We start from the raw sequence: 25361 nt of genomic DNA on the forward strand, positions 1-25361 counted from the left end.
CTTGGTAAGAATGTGCAAAATCTTTTAGAGACATGGGCAGCTTGTAGTATAATGCCTAAAACAATGTTAGTCCGAAGGAGTCTTGGAAGGTGTGCTTCAATTCAAACTGTTTTATAATAAGGAGAACTATTTTCCCATTCCTTTCCATGTCAGTCAAGGCACAAATATATATGTACAGATAGATTGAAGGAGGAAGGAGAGAAGAACATCTATACAGATACATGAAGCTCTGTGTGTGCTGGAAATCTGTTTCTTGTAAATATCATTTACAATCTTTTGTTCTTGTCATACTTGAATACTCTCTGTATCAAAACTTAAAATATATTCAGAAGTGTTTGACTTGTGTAAACTCAGTCATGTAAGCTCTATATTTCAGTAGTTGCTCTTTTCCTTCTTAAGCAACTGTTTCAGATGATTATCACATTTTTTAGAGCATAATATATTACAAAATGCTTTTAATAATGAAAATAACCATTATGCAAATATTAGGAAGTAGATTTTGTTAGGTGTTTGATATTGAATATATATTTGTTGGCATTAACTGAATTATGATGGCTTAGAGATGTAGACAAATGACAATAGGTATGTTCTACATAGATCCAGCTACTACATAACCTATTACCAGTTCTTAATATTGAACATGACAGTAACCCACATGTCATGATCTTTCAGAATTCTGAGTGTTGTACAAAAAAGCTTTTTCTTCCAGTTCATATGGAATTTGAAGCCCTGTTTTTTTCTGAACTTTCCTGCTTAATGAATAGATTGTGTAGTCCAACAATGGTAATTTCAAATGTTTTTGGAACTCTTGAAAAATAAAGATTTCATAATGAAATATCAATTCAAAAGAAATTACTTATACAATTGGATATGCAGTGAAAGTTTTCACATAATAAAAAAATTCTCTACTTCTTGAGGGCACTTCCTAAATCCTATACTAGAAAGTAGAAGTATGACTCCTTGCATGTGTAGATGTGTACTTTAAGAATGCCTGTATTTTTAATTACCATAAAGGATAAATTCTCAAGTTTGCTATAAGAAGATTTTCATAACATTTTAATAATGTGAAAAAGGAAAATTTTCTGTAAAATTTGAAGGAATAAAAATAAAGGTTTTATATGGTAGGACAGAAAAGGTCAAGTGCAACTTAGTGAAAACTTAGGGAGGACTTACTTCAGCCTCTGCTGCATTAAAATATCATCATGTCCTCTAATGTGTTTGGAAACCATTAATAGCCACTGATTCAGCCCAAGGATCAGGGTTTGCTTGTTTTTGTTGAGAAGTTTCACTAATGCTGTGAAGTATGAATTCTCTGAATAGAGAAAAAACTTTAGACATATCAAGTCATCATTTTGTGACTTTTTTTTCCCTAAATGTTTTCAAGTAAAGAATCTGCTTAAAAAGAAACAGATGAAGTAAATAAACCTATTCTAAACCTGGAAGATTTAGCTGAAGGATGGAAGGATTCACTTTTAATTCTATCCATTCTACAGGCATAATTGAATATTTATGTGGTAACCACTGTGACTGTTTGTAAAAGTGAAGTTTTAACAGCAAATAATTTAGTCCAGAGTTCAAGGGAATAATATTTTCCTTAGTACAGACTGTAAAAAGTTGGTAGTATTTTAGATGGAAGGGACAATTACTATACTGCATTTATTTAATAATGGCATATGATTTTAAAACTTGTCCACTACATTACATTTTTTTACCATAAATCTACTATCTTTAAAGTATACAACTAAATTGTTCCAAATACAATTAGTAAATGTAATGAAAAGTCAGTTTTTAAGATGTTTTACAGATGGTGGCAACACCAGATAAAATGTCAGATTTCTAAAAGGTGTGTTCAACAAACTGAAAATCTGAAATTAATGAGGAAAATGAGATCCATTAAAAGTCAATAGCTTTCAAGTTTATGAAACTCCCCTCCCAGCTGGAAAAATAAGTGATTGTATCTAAATTGATCAAGAAATACCTTGGTGTGGAAATTCTCTAGGTTTGCGGGTGATGTATATCTTACTTGGGTATGTCCTGCATTAGACCGTGTGAGAATGAAGTGGGCCAAGCAGCCCCCAACAAGGACACACACACTTTTTTTTCATGAAATTGCATGCATATTTTGACATGTTAGGGTTCACAGTGGTCATTTGAGGATGATTGCTGCAAGTTTTGTGAAAGACATTTCATAAGACAGTTGTTAAAAAAAGTATTTTCACCTTTTGTATAATTAAAGTTTTGTCCTGCCTTCTTTTTTTTTTATTATTATTTTTATCTCTAGATGGGGTGTTTTGGAATGCCTGAATATAGAAACCTTTTTTCTAAATAAAAATATGTGTTATGGTTAACAGTCTAAAGCTGAAGCAGCCTTTTCTTCCTCCTATCCCTTACATTGTCTCTGTACAGGATTTTACAAATTCGACAAAAAAAAAATCAAGGAAATGATAAGAAATCAGCTTAACTGTTTTAAATTAATGACTCTGAAGACATATTATACTTTGATCTTCTGCCACCACAATGTGACATTAGGCCTGTCAGTATAATATTACATCTTTGAGTAATTTAAGCTAAAAAGTTTTGGGGTTTTTTTTTGTTTTTTTGGTTGTTTTTTTTTTACTAACAATAAATGTATATTTTCATGTTTGAAGGGATTTTTTTTCTTTCTTTTGAATAGCTGTGGTGCAATTCGATAAAAACTAGTTTTGCTTTTGTTTGAGAAAAAAGTTGGAAAGACACTTGAAACTTAAATTTATGGGTTAAAACCCAGAAATGTAAACACTTCTTTTCCACTTATGTTTTCTTTATTTTTTAAATATTTATTTATTTCTGAAATGAAAAATATTATTACTTGTTGTATAAAGAATGTGAGAAACTATTTAAAGAATAACTGATTTTAGAGAAGAATGTCTTTTGATTAGCTTCTGCAACTAGTTGTCAGGGTTTCTGGATCCTCTCCCATCAGTCAGATGATCTTGGATTTTGTATGTATCAAGTACTTGGATGGGAATAACTAAATTGCCTGTTTCACATGGGCATCAGCAATGAGGGCCTTGGATGGATGATGCTGTATGATTGTCATGTGCTAATGTGTTTGATGTATCTCCAGAGATGCTTGCTTCTGGACGTGTTGGTGTTTTCATACTTTGAAAACAGTTAAGAAAGGTCTCTATTAAGATAAAGGATGAAGTACATTAGGATATGTTCCATTATTTTACTGCAGAAAGCCTGTCCGTTTCTGTATTGTAGGTCTGTGAATAGTTCCCAAAAGAATAGAAAGAAAAGAATTTACTTTTCACCATGTTATGATAAAGAATGATGCAGTTTATGTTGTTCTCTATTACAAGAGTCTGATTAATCCAATAAATTTCTATCATTTTGTTTGCTTGATTTTTTTTTTTTGTTTGGTTTTTTTCTGTTTGGTTGGATTTTTTTTAAGTTAGTTGAGGCTTCCCTGGGCAAGAAAAGGCCTATTTTTGTGCAGAGCTACAAAGGTACAAAAAAGGTTAGCTACAAATTGTAGGATCATAACTTATTAGATTTAATGGATTTAGATTTCCTATTCTCAGATTTTATATGTGTTAAATTTTGCATGTGACTTTCAGGGGAAAAACAGCCCTGTTCAACTCAAGGTAAATATTGCACTGAGATCAGCTGGGACCTTTAATAAATAATGAGGCAATTGATCAGATATCATGGTTTAAGCACAGATAGCAACCAAGCACCACGCACTGCTCGCTCACTCCCCCACGAGCAGGATCAGAATCAGAACAGCAGCTTAACCCATAGGTTTTTCCAAAGCCATTTTAATAAATAATGAAAAGCCATGGGCTACCTACTTCCATGGGCAGGCAGGTGTTCAGCCATTTCCAGGGGATCAGGGCCCTGTCACATGTATCAGTCACTTGGCGAGACAGACAGCATTGTGCCAAATGTCCCCCTTCCTCTTTCCTTTCCCAGCATTACATACTCAGCATGACACCAGTGTGGTATGGAATATCCCTTGTGTCATTTGGGGTCAGCTGTCCAGGCTGTGTCCCTCCCTCAAGTTCTTGTGCTCCCCCAGTCTCCCTGCTGGTGGAATGGTGTGAGGGGCAGAAAAGGCCTTGGTTTTATGTAAGCTCTGCTCAGAAATAACAAAAACGCCTCTGTAATATCAACACTGTATTCAGCACAATACCAGAATGGGACCCCATACAAGCTACTGTGAAAAAAATTAACTCAACCCCAGCCAAAACCAGCACATCAGGTGTTTTATTAAGTTTGACTTTTTGTATAATATTTTTTTGTCCTTGCTTCTTTTATGAACTGTTGGATTTTTTTGTTTGGTTGGGTTTTTTTTAATACCCAAATGACAAGTTAGTCTTCAGGAAGACTGAAATCTCATGTTGTAATACTGAAACCCCTTTAGCAAGTGTGTTCACCTTCCAGCACGCTGATGCCTCTTGGTGCTGCCTGAAACAGATCAAAACAGCCTCTCAGTTTTGAACTTCCATATGTTCATCAATCATTCATTCATTGCTGCTTTTGGAAGTCATATCTCTAGTGACTTTTAAGTCACTTACGTAGAAGTAAAAAGGGATTCTTAATTTTACTTAAGATAAACTCCAAATATGAAATGTAATGCATAGAAAGTTTTTGTATTCTTGAAATATGTCTTGCATTATTTTTGTATTTATCACAGATTAATTAAACAGGAAAATCTAAATTCTTGTTTAAATATTTCCGACTTTTTAAAATAATGTAATAATTGAAGACTGTACAAGAACTGTCGGTGGTGATACAGGAGGAGTAGGACATTCTAATATCTTGAGATAAGCCATGGGGGAAGAAAAGGATAAAAAGTTGTAGAGAAGACGTGAGAGAAATGTATAAGAGGAGACAACAGCAGGAGGGTAGAGTAAATCATAACAAGAACAGAAGCACATATTTTACCACCTTAATTAATTAAAAATTAATTTCATCAGAATTCTCTAATATTTTTGCAGAACTGCTGGAACCTGATACTGTTTTTTTAGCTATGAATTGTGTCAGTTGTTCTGTTTCTTTCTTGAATATATAATGTCAGCCATTATAGTACATTTAAAATATGATTACATATATAATCTATAAGAATACATAATCTCTAAGTCTCATTTGAAAATTTATTACTTACTTTTGTTCTACTGGATAAATTAAGCTAGCTCTTCAGGTGGGAGGTGACAATGCAGTTGACACCTTATGGTGTACCTTATGGTACTATTTGGCCTGTGCTGTTGGCTTTGAGGTCAGCTATGTAGATGAAGGAAATCTTTTTTTTTCTGAGAAACAGGAGATACTGAATGATTACTTCTTTATTTTTGAGAGGAAATATGTGTACAGCTGCAGCTTCAGTTTTTCTCACCCCAATCTTGGGTGGCTTGGAAGCCCGGCTTGGGCTCTGCGTTTTGGCTGGGAGACCGGGGCTGCCGCCTGTGTGCGGAGCTCTAAGGCTGAGCCTCTGCGTGGGTTTGCTGGATTAGTAGCCGAGCACCAAGAGGAGACAAAGGAACGAAGGAGGCACACCTTGTCCTGCGTGGCTGGAGAAAGTTTATTTCCCACGTGGCTGCCGTGATGGTTGGAGCGGTGCCCGCCTCCTAGTGCGCGTGTGGTCAAGATGGCGCCGAGACAAAGGAAGCATGGAGTTATATAGGGGGCGGGCAGACAGGGGCGGAAGCCCCCCTCGCCCAATGGGGACAGGCAACAGGGGAGTGATGTGGACCACGGCAGCCAATGGGAACATAACAGGGGTGGGTACAGGGTTCTGGGACGAATAGGAATACAAGGATGGGGTGACTGTCACAGAACTTTCAGGAACAAACAGGGGGTGGCTACAAGACTGACATGGGAAAGCTCCTATGGCAGACAACCTGGAGCGAACTACTGTGAGGGAAAAATGGGGATACATAGAACCGGCTAACAAAAATTTATTAAAATCCCCAACTGAACCAACCCGGGATACAACATATATATGCCCCTATAAAACCATTTGACCTATAGAGACTTGTAATAGAGACTTGTAAATTCTGTGCAGGATTCTGCATAACAAAGCTTAACACTTTGCTACAATTATCATCACAGCTCACATCTAGATTTTCATCTCCATCTGTTTGTTCTGGAAATCAAAGATCTTCCAGGAAGTGGGTTTTTTTTCAGGTTTCCCCTCTTTCTGGACAGTAGAGATAGGATATTGTGGTTGAGGAAAGCAGATATAGTAACAGGGAGGTACAGCTAGCCAATATTACAATGAGATGGAGAGTGTGCACAGATTTCAGAGGCAGAAGGGATCTGTGAAGCTGACCAGACCCAGGCCAACTTCATGGCCTATATTTTGGTAGCTCATGCAGGGTTTTACTGAATTAAAATCAGATGAATTAAAATTAGAGAAGTTTAAGGTATTAAAGTTTACTTCAGATTAAGTCTCTGTCCATGCCTGTCAAGTCTGATACAGTTCTGAGGGCTGACAGTCAGGGTAAGTGAAAGCTGTCTTAGTCTGTTCGGCTTGATATCTTCCACAGTGGCCCACATTCATAGCAGGATTGTGCCCACCAATTTTCTGTGTATCTGGCACCTTTAGACAAACACACTCTTCCATTGGAGTAGAAGCTAAAGATAAGCTAAAATTCATTTTGTCTGCTTCCTTCACACTCTCTTGTAGAAGAATATATGGAGCAGTGATTTAAGGGAGCAAAGGATACTTACTCTCTATTATGTGATAATGATGGTGCTATAGAAACCCTAGTGCGAGGATGAGTATTTTTGAAACACAGGAATAAAACCTACAAAATCTTGCCAATGCCTATTGTCTCATCTACAAATACTAGATATGTTCATTCTGGCATTCCTAAACTTTGAAATCATTGTGCTGTTTCTCAAGTACTTGGAAACACATACAAATTTGTTCTCATTGATGTCTTGCCAGCAGACAGTTATTTGCAGAATCTCTGCAAGAATGATGTGCTTTATATGTGGAAATTCTTGCAGGTATGTCAATTTATGAAGCTGAAAAAGAGCATCTTTAAATTAAGATACTTTAAGATAAACTGCTGCATTGGTGATTGCCTAATTAGATAACTGCTTTCTAACTCTTGGAACCATATATACATTGTAGGATTAGATCAGTAGGACATTTTCACTTGCATAGATATGTTATATATTTTTTCTTTTTGGCCTTTGCATTACTATTTAATTATTGAAGATAAAGGCCTTCAGAAGGCACTCTAAATGCATTCAGTTTTCAACTTGTTTGAATTTTATCCATACAGACAAAAACATGTAGAAAAAGGAAGCCTGTAGTTAGCCTTTAAGTGAATTATTTACAGTTGAAGTCTCACAATAAAAGCAGTGATCAACTGGACCATAAATTGAGATGTTAGTTTTGTATTAGTGAATGTTTTACATAACATGTCAAAGGTAATTCCTAAAGTTTTGACTCAAAGTTTGAGATTAGCAGGGACACATTCTTGTTTTAGTGAACAGCCAACACTGAATGAATAATAAGTTTTGAGTATTTTTTTTTCCCATTTAAAGCTGTGAACATCAAATTTCTAGGCAGCATTTTAAAAATATTTAGGGCATACATATGTTTCATCCTGGGTTTGGGTTCAGATTAGGGGTTCTGATCTTTGTTAGTTTACCGGTTCTGTGTACCCTTGTGCATCCCCCTTGTCTTCCCCCCACCCATGGCTGCTAGCTCCAGGCTGCCTGACATTGGAGTTTCTCCCTGTCACTCTTGTAACCATTCCCTGCCAACTCCTGAGGCTTCCATGTCCTCCACCCCGTTCCCGCGATCCCACTGGCCCCAAAGCCCCGTGTCCACCCACACCGTGTTCCTGTTGTTTCCTGTGGCACACATCACCGCCACGGCATCTGTATTCATTGGGCGAGAAAGGCTCCTGCTCTCCCTGCCCCTATATTATCCCACTCCCACCCAGCCTCGCGGCCAGATTCATCCACGCGAGGTTGGGAGCAGTTTGCAGCTTCTACATCGCGGCTGCCGCAGCTGATAAAGCATCCAGCCGCTATGCAGATGGATTTGGGCGAATTCCTGCCTTTGTTTCTTCCCTCGTGCCGATGGCAACGCGCGGCCAACCCACCCCGGAAGTAGCGGCGAACCCCGGCCCTGATGAGAAGCTGAGGCGCCCAAGCCAGGCACTCGGGAGCCGATCGGGGCCGAGAAAAGTAACGCACAGCCGCTTACATAATCAAATGCATTGAGAGTCATAGAAGAACATAATCTTTTACTAGGTATTTTATAGAAATTATCCCATGAGCAGTGAGTACAGAATCACTCTTAATGTTGTTTACTTCAGAAAATGACAGGGAAATATTGTGTCTTGGGTGTCAAAACACAACTATTGTTGGAACAATTTTTCAGGTTCTAGCATGTTTTTTATTAACAGAAAATGATGTAGTAGACTAAGGATATAATAATTCATCAAAAAAAGGAATGCATTAGAGGACATTAGGAAGCTAATATTCCATGTTTATTTAAGCTACTTTTCACTAGATATTACCCTTATTTTTTTAATATTCAGTATTCAGTCTCAGTGGTAGGAATGGACAATTTTGTACCATAATTTTCAATCTTCCATGTTGGATAAACAAATGAAGCTTTTCTACTCTGAAACCAGCTTTTTCTTAACACTTACCTGACAAATGGCCAGAGTGCTTTGATGTGAGGGAATGTATTGGGAAGAGGATAGTGAGGATAATTGAGCCATTATCCTGGGAGACCCTTCTGTCCCCCTTGTATGTGCAAAAGGTGAATCGTTGTACTTAATCTTTTGATGATTGCAGATGGGTTTTCAGAGCCATGGCATCTGGTGAGTCATTCTCTGATGGACGAGAAGTCTCAATGACATTTAAAACTGCATTTGATTGAGCTGGGGCAGTCCCTGTATATTGCAGGGATTACCAGCAAATGCAATATTTGAACTTGTGATAGAGTGTTCTGTCCTATCAGTCACCTCCACAGGAGATGGGAGATTTTATTTCTTTGCTTGAGCATTTATGCCCTTTTAGAAACTGGGACAGGTAAAATAACTTTTTTTAAAAACTTGCTTTGAATCATTGGTTGTGTAAAGACAGTTGTCTTTGGATTATGATAATCTTTTCAGCTAATTTTGTGCAAATGAACAGTAATACTGTAAACCTCTGTTTAGAAAGTACTACTCAAAAAATTCTACCTCTGTCACATAGAAATGAAGCAGGAGTAAAAAGAACTCTCACTATAGCAAATATCATGTTCCCTTAGATATGGGGGTAGAATATCTACTTGGTTAAAATCTCTTTGAAGAATGGATCCAAATCCAAAATATTTACCATTTGAATAAGTAACACCTTCTGAATGAATTTAAAAATTACTTTTTAGAAAGGAGGAATTAAGTCTGTGTTTGGAGGCAACAAGCTTCTGAAGATAAGACTGTTTTAGGACTCACATACATTTACTTCATGCTTTACTAGCTATGTGCATCCCCCTTTTGTTTGTTTGTTTGTTTGTTTTTTGGATTGTTCTTCTGAGGAATTTAATTATTTTCGTACACCAAGAAAGTAATCAAAGTTAGCCAATTTTTTTCTCTTTTTTTTTTTTAATCATGCTGCATTTTTGGTATAAATGATCGGTACTAGATTTTTTCATTGAGGTGACTTAAGTAGAGAGTGTCTAGGGATTTTTCCCTAATCTCTGAGGAACATCATCAAAAACTTATAATGTAAAGTGGCTTCTAACATCAGACATGAAGAGAAACAGCAAGCATCTAAGGTATCCTGGAAGTGCAGGGATGATAAAACACGTCAAATTGGTAAACATTAGTAATGTTTGACGTTTTGAGCTCAATTATACTGTTTTTGGGAATCAAAGTCCCACTAGGAGTGGAGGGATAGATTGGAAACAGTAGATAAGCATTTTATGCATCTAATGTGTATATTGAAGTGTTACAAAGTAAAATTGTTGAGGAGGACTAAGAATAGCTGCAGTGCTTTTGTTATCCAAGTTTGTATTCATGCTACATATTGCAGTCTACTTGTTCAAGTAATTTAAAGCCCTGATAAAGCTATAATCGCATCCTCACACATTTATATTTTTGTCTGAAAGACCACGGGAGATCTTAGCCCTCAGTAGCAGAAGTGGTTTTATACTTATGTAAGACTAGAAATAGCAATGCATGAAACTTTAGAAATACTTCTAGAGAAAAGCATGGTTCTTTTCATGCACAATCGTTATTGGAATTGAATGTGGCCTGAATTTGCTAAGAAAATTATATAAATTCTGCGGTGTACACTGTCAAGATTATGTACACAGGTATGTACAAGTAGCTGTACACTGACCAAAGATCTCTGGTTTGTCATGCTAAGATGATATTATGCTTGGAGCTCAACCTTTCTTTCAAGCAGTTGCAGGCACAGCAGTTCACAACCACAGAATATGTGACAAGCTGGCTATTGCATATCTGGGTTTCACAGGTCTCATAGAGTAAGCATACGTTCTTTTTTTGTAATGCCACTTTTAGTAACTTTCTGCAAAGTATTTTGTGAATTAGCTTGTTGGCTTTCTTCCAAGTGTGCAAGAATGACACTGTACAGAGCAGTATAGAACATTTCAGTTCATAAAATCTTATGTATTAAACAACAGAAAATATATTTTCTTTCCCCACAGAAAAGCAAAGAAAGAATGGTATGTGGGATTTTTTTTTATTTTAGATTGTTACTGACACATTTTCTATTCATAGTACTCTGTGTCTAGCATTAGTATCTGTAAGGCAGATGCTTGAAAATTGAACAGAATTTTTGTGTGCTGTAAATTTCCTTATTTTTGTGACCTTGCAATATGATGATGTGGTAGCAGAATTCTTCGATAATAAACACGTGTCGTTGTGCAGTGGAAATGATGCCTCAGCACTGCAGCAGAATTTAAAATGGGAGCATCCTGTGGTTTCCATGGTGACCAGGGAGTGCCAGGCTGTTTGCACTGTGCAAGGCAGTGGGTAGCATGCACTTCAATACATGCCAGTATTTATTAAGACTGTTACAACTGCAATTTCTGCCTACTGCATTGCAATTTATGCCTAATTTAAAGTTTCAGTCTTTTGCAGTGTCAGCTGCTTTCAACTCCCATTCCCTCTAGTGGAAATGAAGATAATTGGCAATGGTTAACAATGTGTCCTAACACCAGCAGCTCCAAGTGCATTCATTATTCTGAGAGGATGAATGATGCATACAGGGAAGGCAAAAAAAGCTAGCTGTTCTGGTGAGGCTACAGTGGCTTTCTGTTTTGCTTGTGTTTTGGCTTTTATTTTTTGTTTGCTTATTTGGGATTGTGATTTTTAATAGTTTCTTTTGTGGGCTTTTTTTTAAGTAATAGGAGTGTTATGTAAGTAACTTTTGACACTTAGGAAGAAACACAGTTAAAACCTGTACAGTTTACCCAACATACCCAGAGGTTGTTCTCTGTAGGAGTTCCAATTTAATGAGCTGCGGAAGACTTGCTTACATGATGAAAAGTTCAACAGATTTGTGTTTAGCTGTTAGGAGATCATGAAGTTTCCTTCTGTGTAGGGCAAGCTTGCCTTTGGTGATGAGGAATTTTCACTTTATAATCAAATGAGTTTTGAAAATCCCAATCTGCCGTACACTTAGCAATAAAGAACTTGTACTGGCTTAGGAAAGGGATACATAATGAGATATCAGCTACATCACAGTCTGTTCATATATATTGGAATTTGTGTCCCCTGGCTTAACAGAAGCAGCTATCATGTTTGCTTAGATTTATCTGATGTGAAAGATTACTGGAGCTATGCCACTGTGCTTGAAAGAGAAACTGTATTTTCTGTGCCTTGATGTCTCAGTAGCTTTGTGAACATGTTTTTTAGAGGAGGCTTAGCTGGCGTCCTTTCTGCTAGCTTGGAATGTGAGCAGAGAAAAACAAACACATCTTCCTAAGAGTCTGAGAAGACAGCTCTGCAGCCCTCCTGAAGGGTCTAAAAGGGATGATATTTTTTCTTGGTTGTTTTCTTACTCAATGGTCACTCAAACTTTCACTTGCTAAACTGGGACAAGTCCAGAGCTTCTTTGGTTCTTTGAATCATTCCTCCATCTCTAGAAAACCATGCTTCAGCTGTTTATATAACTATTTATTAAAATTTACATACATAACAATCTTAGCAAAGTGATTTTTTCTGTTTAATTATCTTCATCAAAATGTTTCACTTTGATTTTACTAAGTGGATTAAAATCTTATATATCCAGTCAGATATTATGAGATGTGTATTTTGAGGTTTAAAGAGATAAAAAACATTATTTAAAAGACTGATCTTTGCTTTGACATCAATGGGCTTTGAATCTGGCCCCTAGTGCCAGTCATTTTGCATTGACTCTGGAGCAACCTTACTTTTCATTAAAGACTGTACTATTTTCTTGAGTGACTTTTAAAATATCTGTCCATCTTTTAAAATTCCTGAACTGTAAATAGAAATGTAAATTATGTTATAGTGAAGTGCTGAGTATGAAAAGTCAGTAAATAAGTGAGATTGTGGCAGCAGTCCTAAGCTGATTTCCAGAAGGTTGATTTGTTCAAGAAATCTACTTAAAAAAGAGTTGCAGTTAGAGTGGATTTCTTACAGGCCAAACAAGGATTCCTACTATTTTCTCTGTTTCCATATGCTTTGAACCAGTCCTGCCTCTATGTGTATGTATTATTTTTTGCATATCTTTCTTTATTTCATTATCAGTGCACAGAAAGCCATTAGAATCCATTCCTTGGGTGCATATTTTAGTCATTGTTTTTCTGACTGAGTAGCCTGTATTTTTAGTGCTCTTCTAATATCATGTATTAAATTAAAGCATTTGTATGAATTGTTTTAGAGCAGGATGAAAAGCTCCATAGGCTTAGATCAGATCAGTTGTTTCCAAAAGTCTTGATTCTGCATGTACATAGTAATGTGAAAACCTTTTACTTCACTTGGTTTTCCAAATTCCTAGAAACTGAATGTGCACATTTTAAATATAGATCAATTTTCTTCCCCAGCAGATTATGTACATATCAGTATATCCTCCTTTTCAGTAATGCATTTAATTGTCAGTTCTTACGCTGAATTGTGCAAATTATCAACATTTTATAAATCACTATAATAGTTTCACTTATTGTAATATTAATTTATTCTACTCTCTTTCTTTAGGGAAAAAAAATTTACTTTCCTCTCCATACATCTCCATCCTGTTATCTTAAGACACCCTCTAGAACAAAAGTGTCTTTATGATAAAATTCAGTATGAGATACTCATTAGTTGTCATCTTAGCAGATATTTTCAGGCAAGAAAGCATGCAGGAAATTAATATGGGAATTGGACTTCATCATCTTGATTTTGCTGACACTAAAGTTCAACATCAGAGTAGAAGAACTTTGGTCATATGGAGTTTATAGGATTATGCTATTTTGATTGCCATAATTGTGCCAAGAAGGAAGCAGAAATTATCTGATGGAGTCAAAATGCAGAAGAATAATTTTAGCTTGTTCTTAGAAATGTAATAGTAGTGTAATGTGCAGGATCATGGGTTTTTTTGTGATTTTTTTTTTCTTTGTTTACTTGCTTTTGTTTGGTTTTGCAGGTTTTGTTTGTTTGCTTGTTTTTTTAAGTTGTTGAAGCCCATCAATGAAAAAAGAAGTTGTTGGTTGTGAGAAGCCCTACCCGAATTCTATTAGGACTGTATGTCCTACAAAGCTGACAATGACACTCAAGATGTCAGAAAGGTGCCAACTATGGCTTCTCTATTCCTTTTATTGAAGGACTTGTTATATTTTGTACTAACTGTCTTCTTGGAAATAGCTACTGCCACCGCTTTTCAGTTGGACAACCCAGAAGATCTTTTTCTGTCTACTTTTTTTATTCCATGCAATTTCATTTATACATGCCTGGTGTTTGGATAAATTCCAGTAATCATAATCAGCAGCTTTTCTTGCAAGCTTTTGAATGACAGTTTTAGTGATTCACACAGCTGTCAAAGGAAAGTACATAAGAATCAAGTTGTGGTTTTATTATAAATTTTGTTGTAAATAAAACACATTTCCTTTGTTTCTATTAAGAAATAGTCACAATGGAATACAATATAATTTCGTTCCAAAGTAGGTTTTAATTAGATTTTTTTAAAATATTTTTTATTCTATTGGGATTTGCAGTCTCTGACTCTAGGTTTCATACTACAGAGCAAAAAATAGGTCATTGTCAAGTACATTTGGTTGCTGATTTCTCGTCTCCTCTTATTTTTTTTGTAGTTAACTTCTCCCATGGTACATACGATAATACTGCTTATGCATTTAGAAGAGACATTAAGAAAAATTTATATTTTTGAAACTATGTAAAGAGAGTGTTGCATCCCGGAGTTTGGGTTTAGATTAGGGTTTTTAATTTATGTTAAAATAAGTCAAGTGCTGTAATCCCGCGTTTCCCCCGCGTTGTTCCCCCCCGCGGTTTCTGCCCCCATGTTGCCTGCTGCCGGATCTTCCCCCTCTGCCGCTCCTGTAACCACCCTGCCGTCTGGCCCCGGGAAACCCCGTGCTGGCCGCCCCGAGCCACACGGTCCCGCTCAGCCCGCTCTGGCTCGGTGCCCGCCCCTGCGGGGTTCTCTGGTTGGTCGCTGCTGCTGGCGTCACCGCCACGGCAGCCGCCCCTATTGGCCGGCAGGCCGTGGATCCTCTCGCCCCGCCCCTCTATAAAGCCCTATCCCGCCGGCAGTCAGACGCCATTTTCTCCCATGCGAGTGCCGGGAGCGGTCGCGTCTTTCCATCGAACCGCGCCGCGTGACCAATAAACCGTTCCTGCCAAGCACGGAGTAAATGGACAAATTCCTTACCTCTTTGCCGGATCCCTAGCGCACGGTAACAGAGACTGGCCAGCCCACGCACCCGAGACACGGAGCCGTGTCCGGGAACCCGCGGCAGCAAACCCCGGCAGCACGTGGAAGCTACGCCACAGCCGGGCTCCCGAGAGCCGCGTGCAGCCGGGGAGAAGAAAAACCCACACCGCAAGAGAGAGTACTAATCCTTCTGAATTCTATAATCATTTGCATTCAGCTTTTATAACACCAAAAATTCTTGCTTTATCTATATGTATATTTAGTGGATGACCTGCTTATATGATTGAGAATGTCAACTTGCCTTTCTTTTCCTGCATTCTATTAGTGTGTGTCTAGCGTAATTTATATAACATTTTTGGAGCATCTTTTTGAAATTAAATTGGCTCTATTGACTGCATAATCTTTTAGATACCAAGGTGTCATTTTATGAATAAGCTATGATTTCATAAGAAGAAACTTAGTATGCATCCTGCCAGTGGATGCGGACACCTGAGAGACCTATCAGAATCTTCAGAGACAATATTGTGGCTAGTAGCATTTGTAGTGATTTTTAAGGGGTGACTTGTGACTGTTTTCATACCAGATTCTTCACTTGGAGATACTTCAATTTACCTTCCTTTTTCTAAACAACTTGAAAAGAAGTTCAGGAACTCAAGCAGGATAAACATGTGGATCCTGTGTTGATCCATGTGTGCCTCTGCGCATTCAAAGATTACTAACTTGTGGTAATCCCTCTAAAACAGTATTTAGTATGGCATCTGGTTACAGGGGTGTTTTAGCTAAAAAATTAGCAGCTCTATAAGTTTGGAGGTTATCAATTACAGCCAAGTATACTTTTTGGCAAGGGTAATGGGAAATTGAAGAAATGAAAATATAATACCTTAATATGAAGATTATATGATATGGAATAATACCAAACTTTTATTTGTGCCAAAGCTAATTGAAATTTTCTCAAATTCATTCTGAATTTGATAAATTAATTTTTTCAAACTTCTGCTCTTCAACAGAAAGACATTTTCAAGTGGAATTTTATGATGGGTATCCACCCTGTCAGTTGATTAGCAGTTTCTCTTGAATTAAGTAATACTGGCATTTTTAAAATCTGCGGTGGGGGAAAGAAGAAAAGAAAAGAAAAGAAAAAAGAAAAGAAAAGAAAAGAAAAAAGAAAAGAAAAGAAAAGAAAAAAAAAAAGAAAAGAAAAAGAAAAAGAAAAGAAAAGAAAAGAAAAGAAAAGAAAAGAAAAGAAAAGAAAAGAAAAGAAAAGAAAAGAAAAGAAAAGAAAAGAAAAGAAAAGAAAAGAAAAGAAAAGAAAAGAAAAGAAAAGAAAAGAAAAGAAAAGAAAAGAAAAGAAAAGAAAAGAAAAGAAAAGAAAAGAAAAGAAAAGAAAAGAAAAGAAAAGAAAAGAAAAGAAAAGAAGGAAAGGAAAGGAAAGGAAAGGAAAGGAAAGGAAAGGAAAGGAAAGGAAAGGAAAGGAAAGGAAAGGAAAGGAAAGGAAAGGAAAGGAAAGGAAAGGAAAGGAAAGGAAAGGAAAGGAAAGGAAAGGAAAGGAAAGGAAAGGAAAGGAAAGGAAAGGAAAGGAAAGGAAAGGAAAGGAAAGGAAAGGAAAGGAAAGGAAAGGAAAGGAAAGGAAAGGAAAGGAAAGGAAAGGAAAGGAAAGGAAAGGAAAGGAAAGGAAAGGAAAGGAAAGGAAAGGAAAGGAAAGGAAAGGAAAGGAAAGGAAAGGAAAGGAAAGGAAAGGAAAGGAAAGGAAAGGAAAGGAAAGAAAAATTACTAGCAGTGGTAGGTAAGAACAGTACTTGGTCTGAGAAGAACCTCTTCCATTGTGAGTGGTGTTGCTGCAGGACAATTGACCAATTGATCCTTCTCTGATAGCCCTGGAGGGTCCAGGTTGCTGTGACAGGAGGGGCATCTGGTTGCTGTGACAGGGTTACTGAAGTTCCTTAGCCTGTTGCTGTTGCTTCCTGCTTGTGGAGATCAGCTGGTCCCAAGAAACTTTGCAAAGCTTTCTACAGTTAATACAATAACCATGGTAAATACAAAACCGTGCACTCGCTTATAGTGTTGATCTGCAGAGTTTGGTACACACTGTAATACCACTACCTGTTTCTGACACTTAGTCCTTATAGATGCAGTGTACATGACCCTAAACCAATGGGATTTTGATGTAGAAAGTATGTACACACACTTGAAACAGGCTTTTGTGTTGTTGAGGATTGCTTTATGAGGCAGGATCAGTGTGATGGCAAGTATAAGCAATGACTAAACTCAGCTTTTTTTTTGTTTACTGGAAGCACCACAGATGTTCCTTTCTGGGAAGCTGTTTGCCACAAAATCTGCTCATAGGAAGCTCACTTCAGATGTATTTACATCACTAGATTTGAGACACTTCCTAGAAATGTTTGAATTTAGGGAGTGGCAAATACTTAAAGGATCTTTTGTCCGTGTTTGTTTATTTGTTTGTTTGGTTTTTGTTTGTTTGTTTTGAGAGGGGGAGTTTTGTGGGTTTTTTAAATTTTTTTTAAGATCTAGAGGCATTAACATTTCATTCTTAACAAAACTTTTAAGAAAATGTAAATGTGCTACTTCACTAGACAAAATGATATTAATTTCTAGATTACTGATACACATTTTATATGGTATCAGAGTACCAACATTTTCTTATTTTGATAGACTGCATATTCTTATTGATTCTGTGAAAAAGCAACTACAGGTGTTGAATAACAATGACAATCATACACTGAGTAGTGTAAAAGTCATAGAATAATATTTCAGTTTACTTTCCAGTAATTACCTGTGGACTTTCAAATTATTGCTTTGCTTTTAATGTTCATTAGTCACTGGAAGTGAAAATGGCAAGGAAACCAATAGTGCATCATCTGGAACTTTTTAAATATTTATGTATTTCTTAGCATGATTAGAAAAAATAAGTGGTATTGCTCTTTCAGATCAGTAGAGGCACATATTAATTACTACAATAATTGTCTTCTTGAAGACAATGATTTAACACTGTTAGAAATTATGCTGAGACTCCTGATTTCTTATGTCTTCACCAGTGTGTGATAAAAACTTCAGGTTAAAAAGAAAAAAAAAAGTCTTTTATTAAGCTACTTTTGACATAGTTAACTGTAAATTTAATAAAGTTGTTGAAGGATATTTAAAAATGTTGCTTCAAGTTTTCAACTGTCCCTGAACTTCTGTTATTGTCATGTCACTAGTAGTGAAAAATATCAAATAAGAGCAGTGCATAAAATATCTTTGATAGAAGTCCTTTCCATCTAAAACTGAAATTTCATAAATAAATGTTGGTTCACTCTGCCTGAGTAAATGTACCATGTCCTCGGCTTGACATGTCAATCTGCATAAATGCATTAAAATGCAAATTCATGTATTTGAGCCCTTGAGTTGTTTCATTTCAACCCTAAAATAAATAATCATCATCATCATCATCAAATTTTATTAGTCTACCAGTTATTAAAACCAATACTCAGTCATCTAAGAATAATCTGATTGATCTTGTTTGATTTTCAAGCTTAACAGCTTAAACTTTATTTTCAAGTTTAACAAGCTTAAAATATAATTTTTAGTGTATATTTTAAAGATGAAATCATGGTTTTATTTAAGGAAAGGTAATGGGAAAAATAATTTAATTGTGGGCTTAACTTCAATTTTTAATAGGACAGGTCTTTCCTCTTTAAAAAAAAAAATTATCTTTTTGTACATGCACTTTTAAAATACAAGTACAGTCCTGAAAATTAACTGACATAAAAACAAAGATGAGGGTATACTGTTGGGATGTTTCTGCTTCATTTACCAAGATTATTAAAGTTGCAAGGTTATAGATAATGTAGGTTCCGGAAATGTCCATCAGAATAAAATACATTACATCTGTATTCTCACAAGCTTAATATTAGATATCTTTTTATGAGATTGCAAACAAACAAAAAAAAAAAGATTAGGCTAAGAGGGAAGAAGTCATAACTTTCAAAAAAGTGCACTGATTTCCCCAAGTTTGGAAAAGGTTAGGGAAAAAGATGATCCAGGAAAAAGAACAAGCTGGTTGGTGGCTTTGTAGAGGATTGACAAGTAGTGTGCAGTTTGCTCCAGAAAAAAATATTTTCAGTTAATTATATTTATATTTAAGTTGTTACTTAAATTTAATTGCAGTAATTCTGAAAAAGAGCTGTATGTCAAAGCAGACAGTTCATGAAAGGAGCACACAAGAAGTACTAGAGTAAAGACAACATTCTGGAAAGCAGCTGTGAAAGTAAATGTCATGGACCTGATGACAGGACTTCACCTTGAAAAACCATGTTAATGTCAAAACCCATTTTGAGATATAAAATGAGTGCACATTGTAACAGAGATAAGACATGGAAAAGATCATCATGTGAAAGAATTCCATGCACACAGGCACTCACTGCAATGTTTAGCTTGGAAAAGAAAGAAATAGACCAAAGTACATTTCCAGCTTGGCACAATTCTTCATGGAGTTCTGTGATATTGACATTGTGGAGCCAAAACTTTAGGAAAGGAACAAGTGAAGACATTTCACATCTGCATGTGCACTATTTATATTTGAAATCAAACATTGGTTTGATTTCAACTGATCTTGGAAATTCAACAATTTTGGATCTGTCGAGCAGAGTACTGGGTGACCATCTGGAAATCCCAGGTAACTGACAAACTAGCCAAGTACCATAATGTCTCAGGGAATACCAAAAGCAAAGGAGGTGAAAGGCTCCATCGGGCTTTGTTGTCACTCCTGAGCTGACAGAAAGGTAGGATGGAGAGTGCTGCTTCATACAGATAAAAAGTGTGCCCTGTCATGGTATCCAGTAACTGTTGTGCTTAGTAAGGGTGGGGAATTCCCAAGCAGTTACTCTTAGGAGCACTTGTGCTTCTCTGCCTTCATCCAGATTTACAATGAGAGGAGAAAAAGTAGATAAAAAAGGAGGCATGCTGGAATAGTTCTTCTTTCTTGGAATGTTCCATGCATGTATGATTAATGATAAAGATTACTTGAAATTATTTTATGGTGTTTTAATCTGTTTAAAAAAAAAGCATATAACACTGTGGGTTACCATTTTAGATCCTGTGTTGTGTATATATAACACCCAGAAGAACACCATGATTTGTTATAGGCTGTGCTTATGTAGTGGAAAACTGAATCACACTTGAAATAATATAATTCATCAGAAAAAAATAATTAAATTTAATAATCAATAAGCATTTAGATATGATTCACTCAGAAGGAAATCAGCCATCTCCTTTTAAGTTGATCTGTTTATGCATTACAAATACAAACCAATGTGAGTGAAAGACCTGCATACTGCTGAAATAAGAGTTCCAATATCTGGACTAGTCTATTCCATGCCCTCTCAGGTTATTCATATTTCTTCTTAAAATAAAAACAATTTTTTTCTCTTAAGGTAAAATTTCAGATAAAGTTTCTGATGTATTATCTCAAACTTTTAATTGGATTCCAAGATTTATGACTATACCTTCAAGTTGTGTGAATATTCATTTATTTCCAGTGGCCAACATTTAATGCTTTGAATATTCTTCATGTAAGGATTTTGTTTCCACATAAGTCAGTATACCTGCTATGTTCTTGTAAAACATGACTACTTCTGCTGAACAGATGTCATCTGCATTGTAAAATAACTGTGTTTTATGGGAAGCTTTTAGGCAAAACCACCGTAATTTAGTTTGCTTAATGGCAGACATGAGCCCACACTACAACAGAAGTGCTCTAAATGTCAAAACAAATCAATTTTGCAAATGTCAGACCGACATTAATGAAAGCTCAGCTCTTTCACTAAGAATACTCTCCCAATTCATAATAAATACTACAATTTATACTGTGGTCATTTATAACAGAAGATGTGCATACAGTTACCACCACTGTTACAGATTTCCTTTCCCAGTTCAGGTGTATACTTTAAAACCCTGTGTATTATAATGACAGAAGTTTCCAATCACAGAATAATCTAGGTAGGAAGGAACCCCAAAAGCATAGCTAGCCTGCTCAACCTTTATTTTTACACTTGGAACACAGTGTTCTGGTATAGTGTCCCAAGGCACCCGAGGAAAATGTGGCTTTGAAAACTGAAGTAAAGAAAGCAGTGATTACCTCAGCCTTTTCCATGTGGTTACCCTCCTTCAGTAACAGGACTTTCCTTCTATTCATATCAGTATAATATGTATAAAAATATACATTCATGTACTTTATAACACATGGAAAGCTGGATATTTAGCAATTAACAACTCAACTACTTTAACCAAATGAGTCCTGTCATTGAAGTGAAAACTCTAAGTGCCTTTATGAATTAGGAAAGAGAACCAGTACCATGTGACTCAGTAAACCAAATGCAGCTAAATACCACAGTTGTTGTATAGAATATCTGTGGTTCATCCTTCAGAAAGATTGTATTTGAAGAACTTTGAGATAGTGAAGAAATTTCAAACCACCAACAAAAATTCTCCAACATAGATATTAAAAAAATAATGGTTTTTTGCTGTTTAATTAGTCATCTGTAATAAACTATATGGAACAAATGACTGTTATGTGGTTAGACAAGGAGTAGCCATGTCACTTGTAAATGAAAGATTATTATATTCCTTGCAAGCAGAATACACAGTTGTGCTTAGGCACTGACTATGTCCATTCCCTCTTGACCCATTGTCTGATACTGAATGAAAGATAATTACCTAGAGAAAGTGTATTCTGTATACACATGGTATTTATACCATTTAGAGACCTCAGCAAAACTATAAGGAGTATATTTGCTTCACCCAAGCCCTTAGTAAATTATCATCAAAATAACAAAAATATTCTGAAAGGTTTAGGTACAGCGTTTGGTGATTACACTTCTTTCCTATAAGTATAATGAATACCTCACTAACCTTACATTTACCACATGAAAAATGACACTTATTTTTCAGATCAGTTTGTAGAAGAAGGCAACTGATGGTTTTCTAGAAGTCATAAGCAGCTTTCTATGTTGCAGTCCCAGACTCTGTCTGTATCTAGACTCAGACTGGGGACTGCGCTCCAGTTGCTGAGTTTGATTTTGTTGCAGCATGTTGGGAAAAGAGCTGAAAAGCATTCACCTCCTATTCCTGTTCCCTACCACCTCTGTTTGGAAAAAATTTGAGCATGAAAACTGGAGAGCATCATGGAAGGCCAGGCCTCATTGCAGAGTCTACAGGACATGTATATTCCCAAGGATATCATCTAAAGTAGCTTGTTTGGTTTGTGTCTTCTCTGCTACATTGTGCTTCATGCAGGTTGTCACCCATATTGAAGAACATATAAATAAATGAAGCAAGCTTTTTTAGGGAATATTAATTCATCTTTCATACTAGTTTGCAAATGAGAGAGAACAGCAGGAAATAGAGCTTCTGCAATTTTGACTAACACCAGTTTGGCTGTTAGTTTGGATGAGAATGTTGTTCAATGTATGCTTAATTGAATGAAATTTTTTCCAAGGAATGATGATACATCAAGTAAGTATAGCAAAACTTAACAGGATAATGACTGGTGGAAACCTCTAGGTCTGACTGAGCAAGATGTTCTCTCAGGTGAAAAGTTTCAAAAGGACTATTTTGGACCAGGTGAGGACTATTCAGTGGGCTTCCTTGAAGGCAGTTGAAAGTCTAAATGGGGTTTTACCTCACTAATCTGCACTTGTGCCCCTCTACCCCACTTCTGACTTCTCCAGTTTTTAGTGAACACTTTTAAAAATAACTGTGAAACAGGAAAAGAGACATTTCACAGTAGTTTATATTTTAAGAAGTGTTTAGCCTTGAGAGTTGGAGAACTATTCTGAAAATTAGCAATCATTTCTGGAGGACTCATCTTTCATAATGTGTTTATCAGCATGAATAGCTGTCATATCTCAGTAATAGTAAGGGAAAAATCCTGCCTTGCAAAACAGAGGAATTTGCTCAAACATGATCCAACTGGTAAAAAATTCCTTGACATTGTTTTACCCTTATCTTATCTTGTTGATATATTTCAAAATTATTGCATCTTTAAAGTTCAGAGGATACTAATTATCATAATGTTTAGTCCTGGAGCAACCTCAGCTCACCACTAGAAGGCTTTAAATCATTGTTGGCATTACTGTTTCAACATCTCATGCACTTGTGCCACTGTGATGACTTTAGAGTAATTTTAACTGAAATAATTTGTTCCTAACATTTTATCTCTGCCACCAAAAAAATCATATTCATAACCAAGAAGTACTTGAAATAGATATCTTTATTCTTCCAAAATAATACATTTCTTTCCAAATTTTTCATATGTATTGTATTACTAAGTGGCAATCTAAAATATCCCCCCATGACCTAGTGTCCTGATCATTAACAAGGATTGGGAAGGAGTTTAAAAATCTATTGAAATTATTTATAACTGTTTCTTCCAAGCAGGAATTTCACCCAAAGTGAAGTCTGGCAGTACAATTTTACAGCTCTGGGATTTACCTCTTATAAGCGGTTGTAAAGGACATATCCTACTGGGCACAAAACAAGTGTATCACTCACTTTTAGTGTGTTTATACCACGCCTAGTAAGGTAGGCAATGTAATGCATGTTCTGCTCAGAATTGTTAGTAGGTCTAGCAATGTTTGTCACATTTTTATGCCCATTATTTCACTGGTCCTAGAGTACAAAGAGCAGTAATTTGGTCAGGAAACACTAGAACTTTAAAATGGATATATTATACCTACCTAGGCAGTAGAATGCATGACAGTAATTTTAATATTATTATTGAATTGACTTCCCTTTCTCATTCAGTGACAGTGCCATATGTGGCCACGTGGGCAAAATAAATTTTGTACTGAGTGCCAGAAGGTTTTCCTTTGTTATTCTAATCCATTTCTGGTTCCACACTGGTGGTATCTAGAGCATGAGGGCTCACTTGGTATTCAGTCCATGCAGTCTGAAAAAATCAGACTGCTGTGGGGGACTAACGTGATTACAGCAGAATGGTCTCTGCTCTCTCTTTGACATAATTGTCTCTGTGTAGCCAGAAAGGTATCCACACTTGAGACAGAATTGCTAGCTAAAGTTTACTGGCCTTGAAATAAATGCTTTTATATTAAGTAAAACACTGTCCTTTCAATTTTGATTAAATAATAATCAGTACATCCTTTGGCTTTTTTGCTGTTTTTTTCTTTGTTTGCTTGTTTTTATGTGTGGAGGATTTGGGTTTTTTTTTCTGAAAATCTCAAGCAAAGTTTGCACCCTTACTGTTACACAAAAAATCATGGAATATCCTTGAGCATTTATTGGTGACTACTTAAAAAATTGAGTGTGACACCAAGGAGGTAGCTTTTTCTGGGTTAAAAAGAAATTGTGACCATAAAATGCTGGCTATAGGATATACTTAAGTGTTAGAGAAGTTTCCCTGTCTGACCATCCAGGAACCATTCTGGCAGACACACTCACACCAGCTGAGCTGGAATCGAGGTCCATTCACAGCTACACAGGCCACACTCAGAGTCACGTCAGGCTTCCTCACCGGCTCAGCCCCAGGTGTCCAATAGCAGAGTCTCAGACATCCAGATCCTTCAGATGATTTAATCTTGGTCCAATAACTAAATAACAAAATAGCAAAATAACAACTTGATCTGGTGCCTCTGAGGAAGGACACAGAACAAAAGAACCCCTGGGCTTTTCTACCCTCACAGTCCAAGGGTGGAAAATTCTTTGGGTCTTTGGTCCTGCTGTCTCTCAGTGTCCAGTGCCCTGGCTGGGCCAAGGGTCCCCAGGCCCTTTGTTCTGCCAGGGGTCAGCTCATCTTCCTGCCTGGGGCTCCGACACAGAGCTCAACTTGCTGCTCCCACTTCAGCTGCAGCCCCAGCTACCTGCATTGAAGAGGTCATGCATGCTCCTCACAGAATTTTGTCTCTGTATAAAACATATAGACTTCCTTTGGCTGACTAATTTCTTGTATATTTGATAGCTACACAGTGAGGCAAATTCAATGGGTTCTGCCAACTTACTGCAACATTTTCATATTTTTACGAATGACAAAATCTGTTTTGTTTTTATTACATTCATATTAAAAGGAAGTTTAAATATCTGAACTTTTAGATTTATTATGCATTTACAATACATTAACAAGTATAATTTTTAAATATATACTTGTAATTAGTAACTGATAACATTTTACCTTTGGTTTAATAGCTGATACAAGGAGGAATTAAGAGCAGAAGCTACTTGAATGTATCCTGCAGATCATTTATAGAACTTGAAAGTGTATATGCATGTGCCCTTTTGGATTTTGTTGCCTTTTTGTTTTTTTGTTTTTTGTTTTTTTTTAATTTTATTTTGAAAGTAGTATATTTATCAGTTTTATAAATACAGAAATGCTGACACATACGTTTAAAAATATTTGTAGTGCTTTGAAAAACTGAGACTGCAGATGGCTGGATTTGTGAATTTTAAGTGATACGGATATGAATTATAGTACATATTGTGCAAAAGAT

Source organism: Vidua chalybeata, chromosome 1 (genome assembly GCF_026979565.1).
Source record: "Vidua chalybeata isolate OUT-0048 chromosome 1, bVidCha1 merged haplotype, whole genome shotgun sequence".
NCBI classification, from domain to species: Eukaryota; Metazoa; Chordata; class Aves; order Passeriformes; family Viduidae; genus Vidua; species Vidua chalybeata.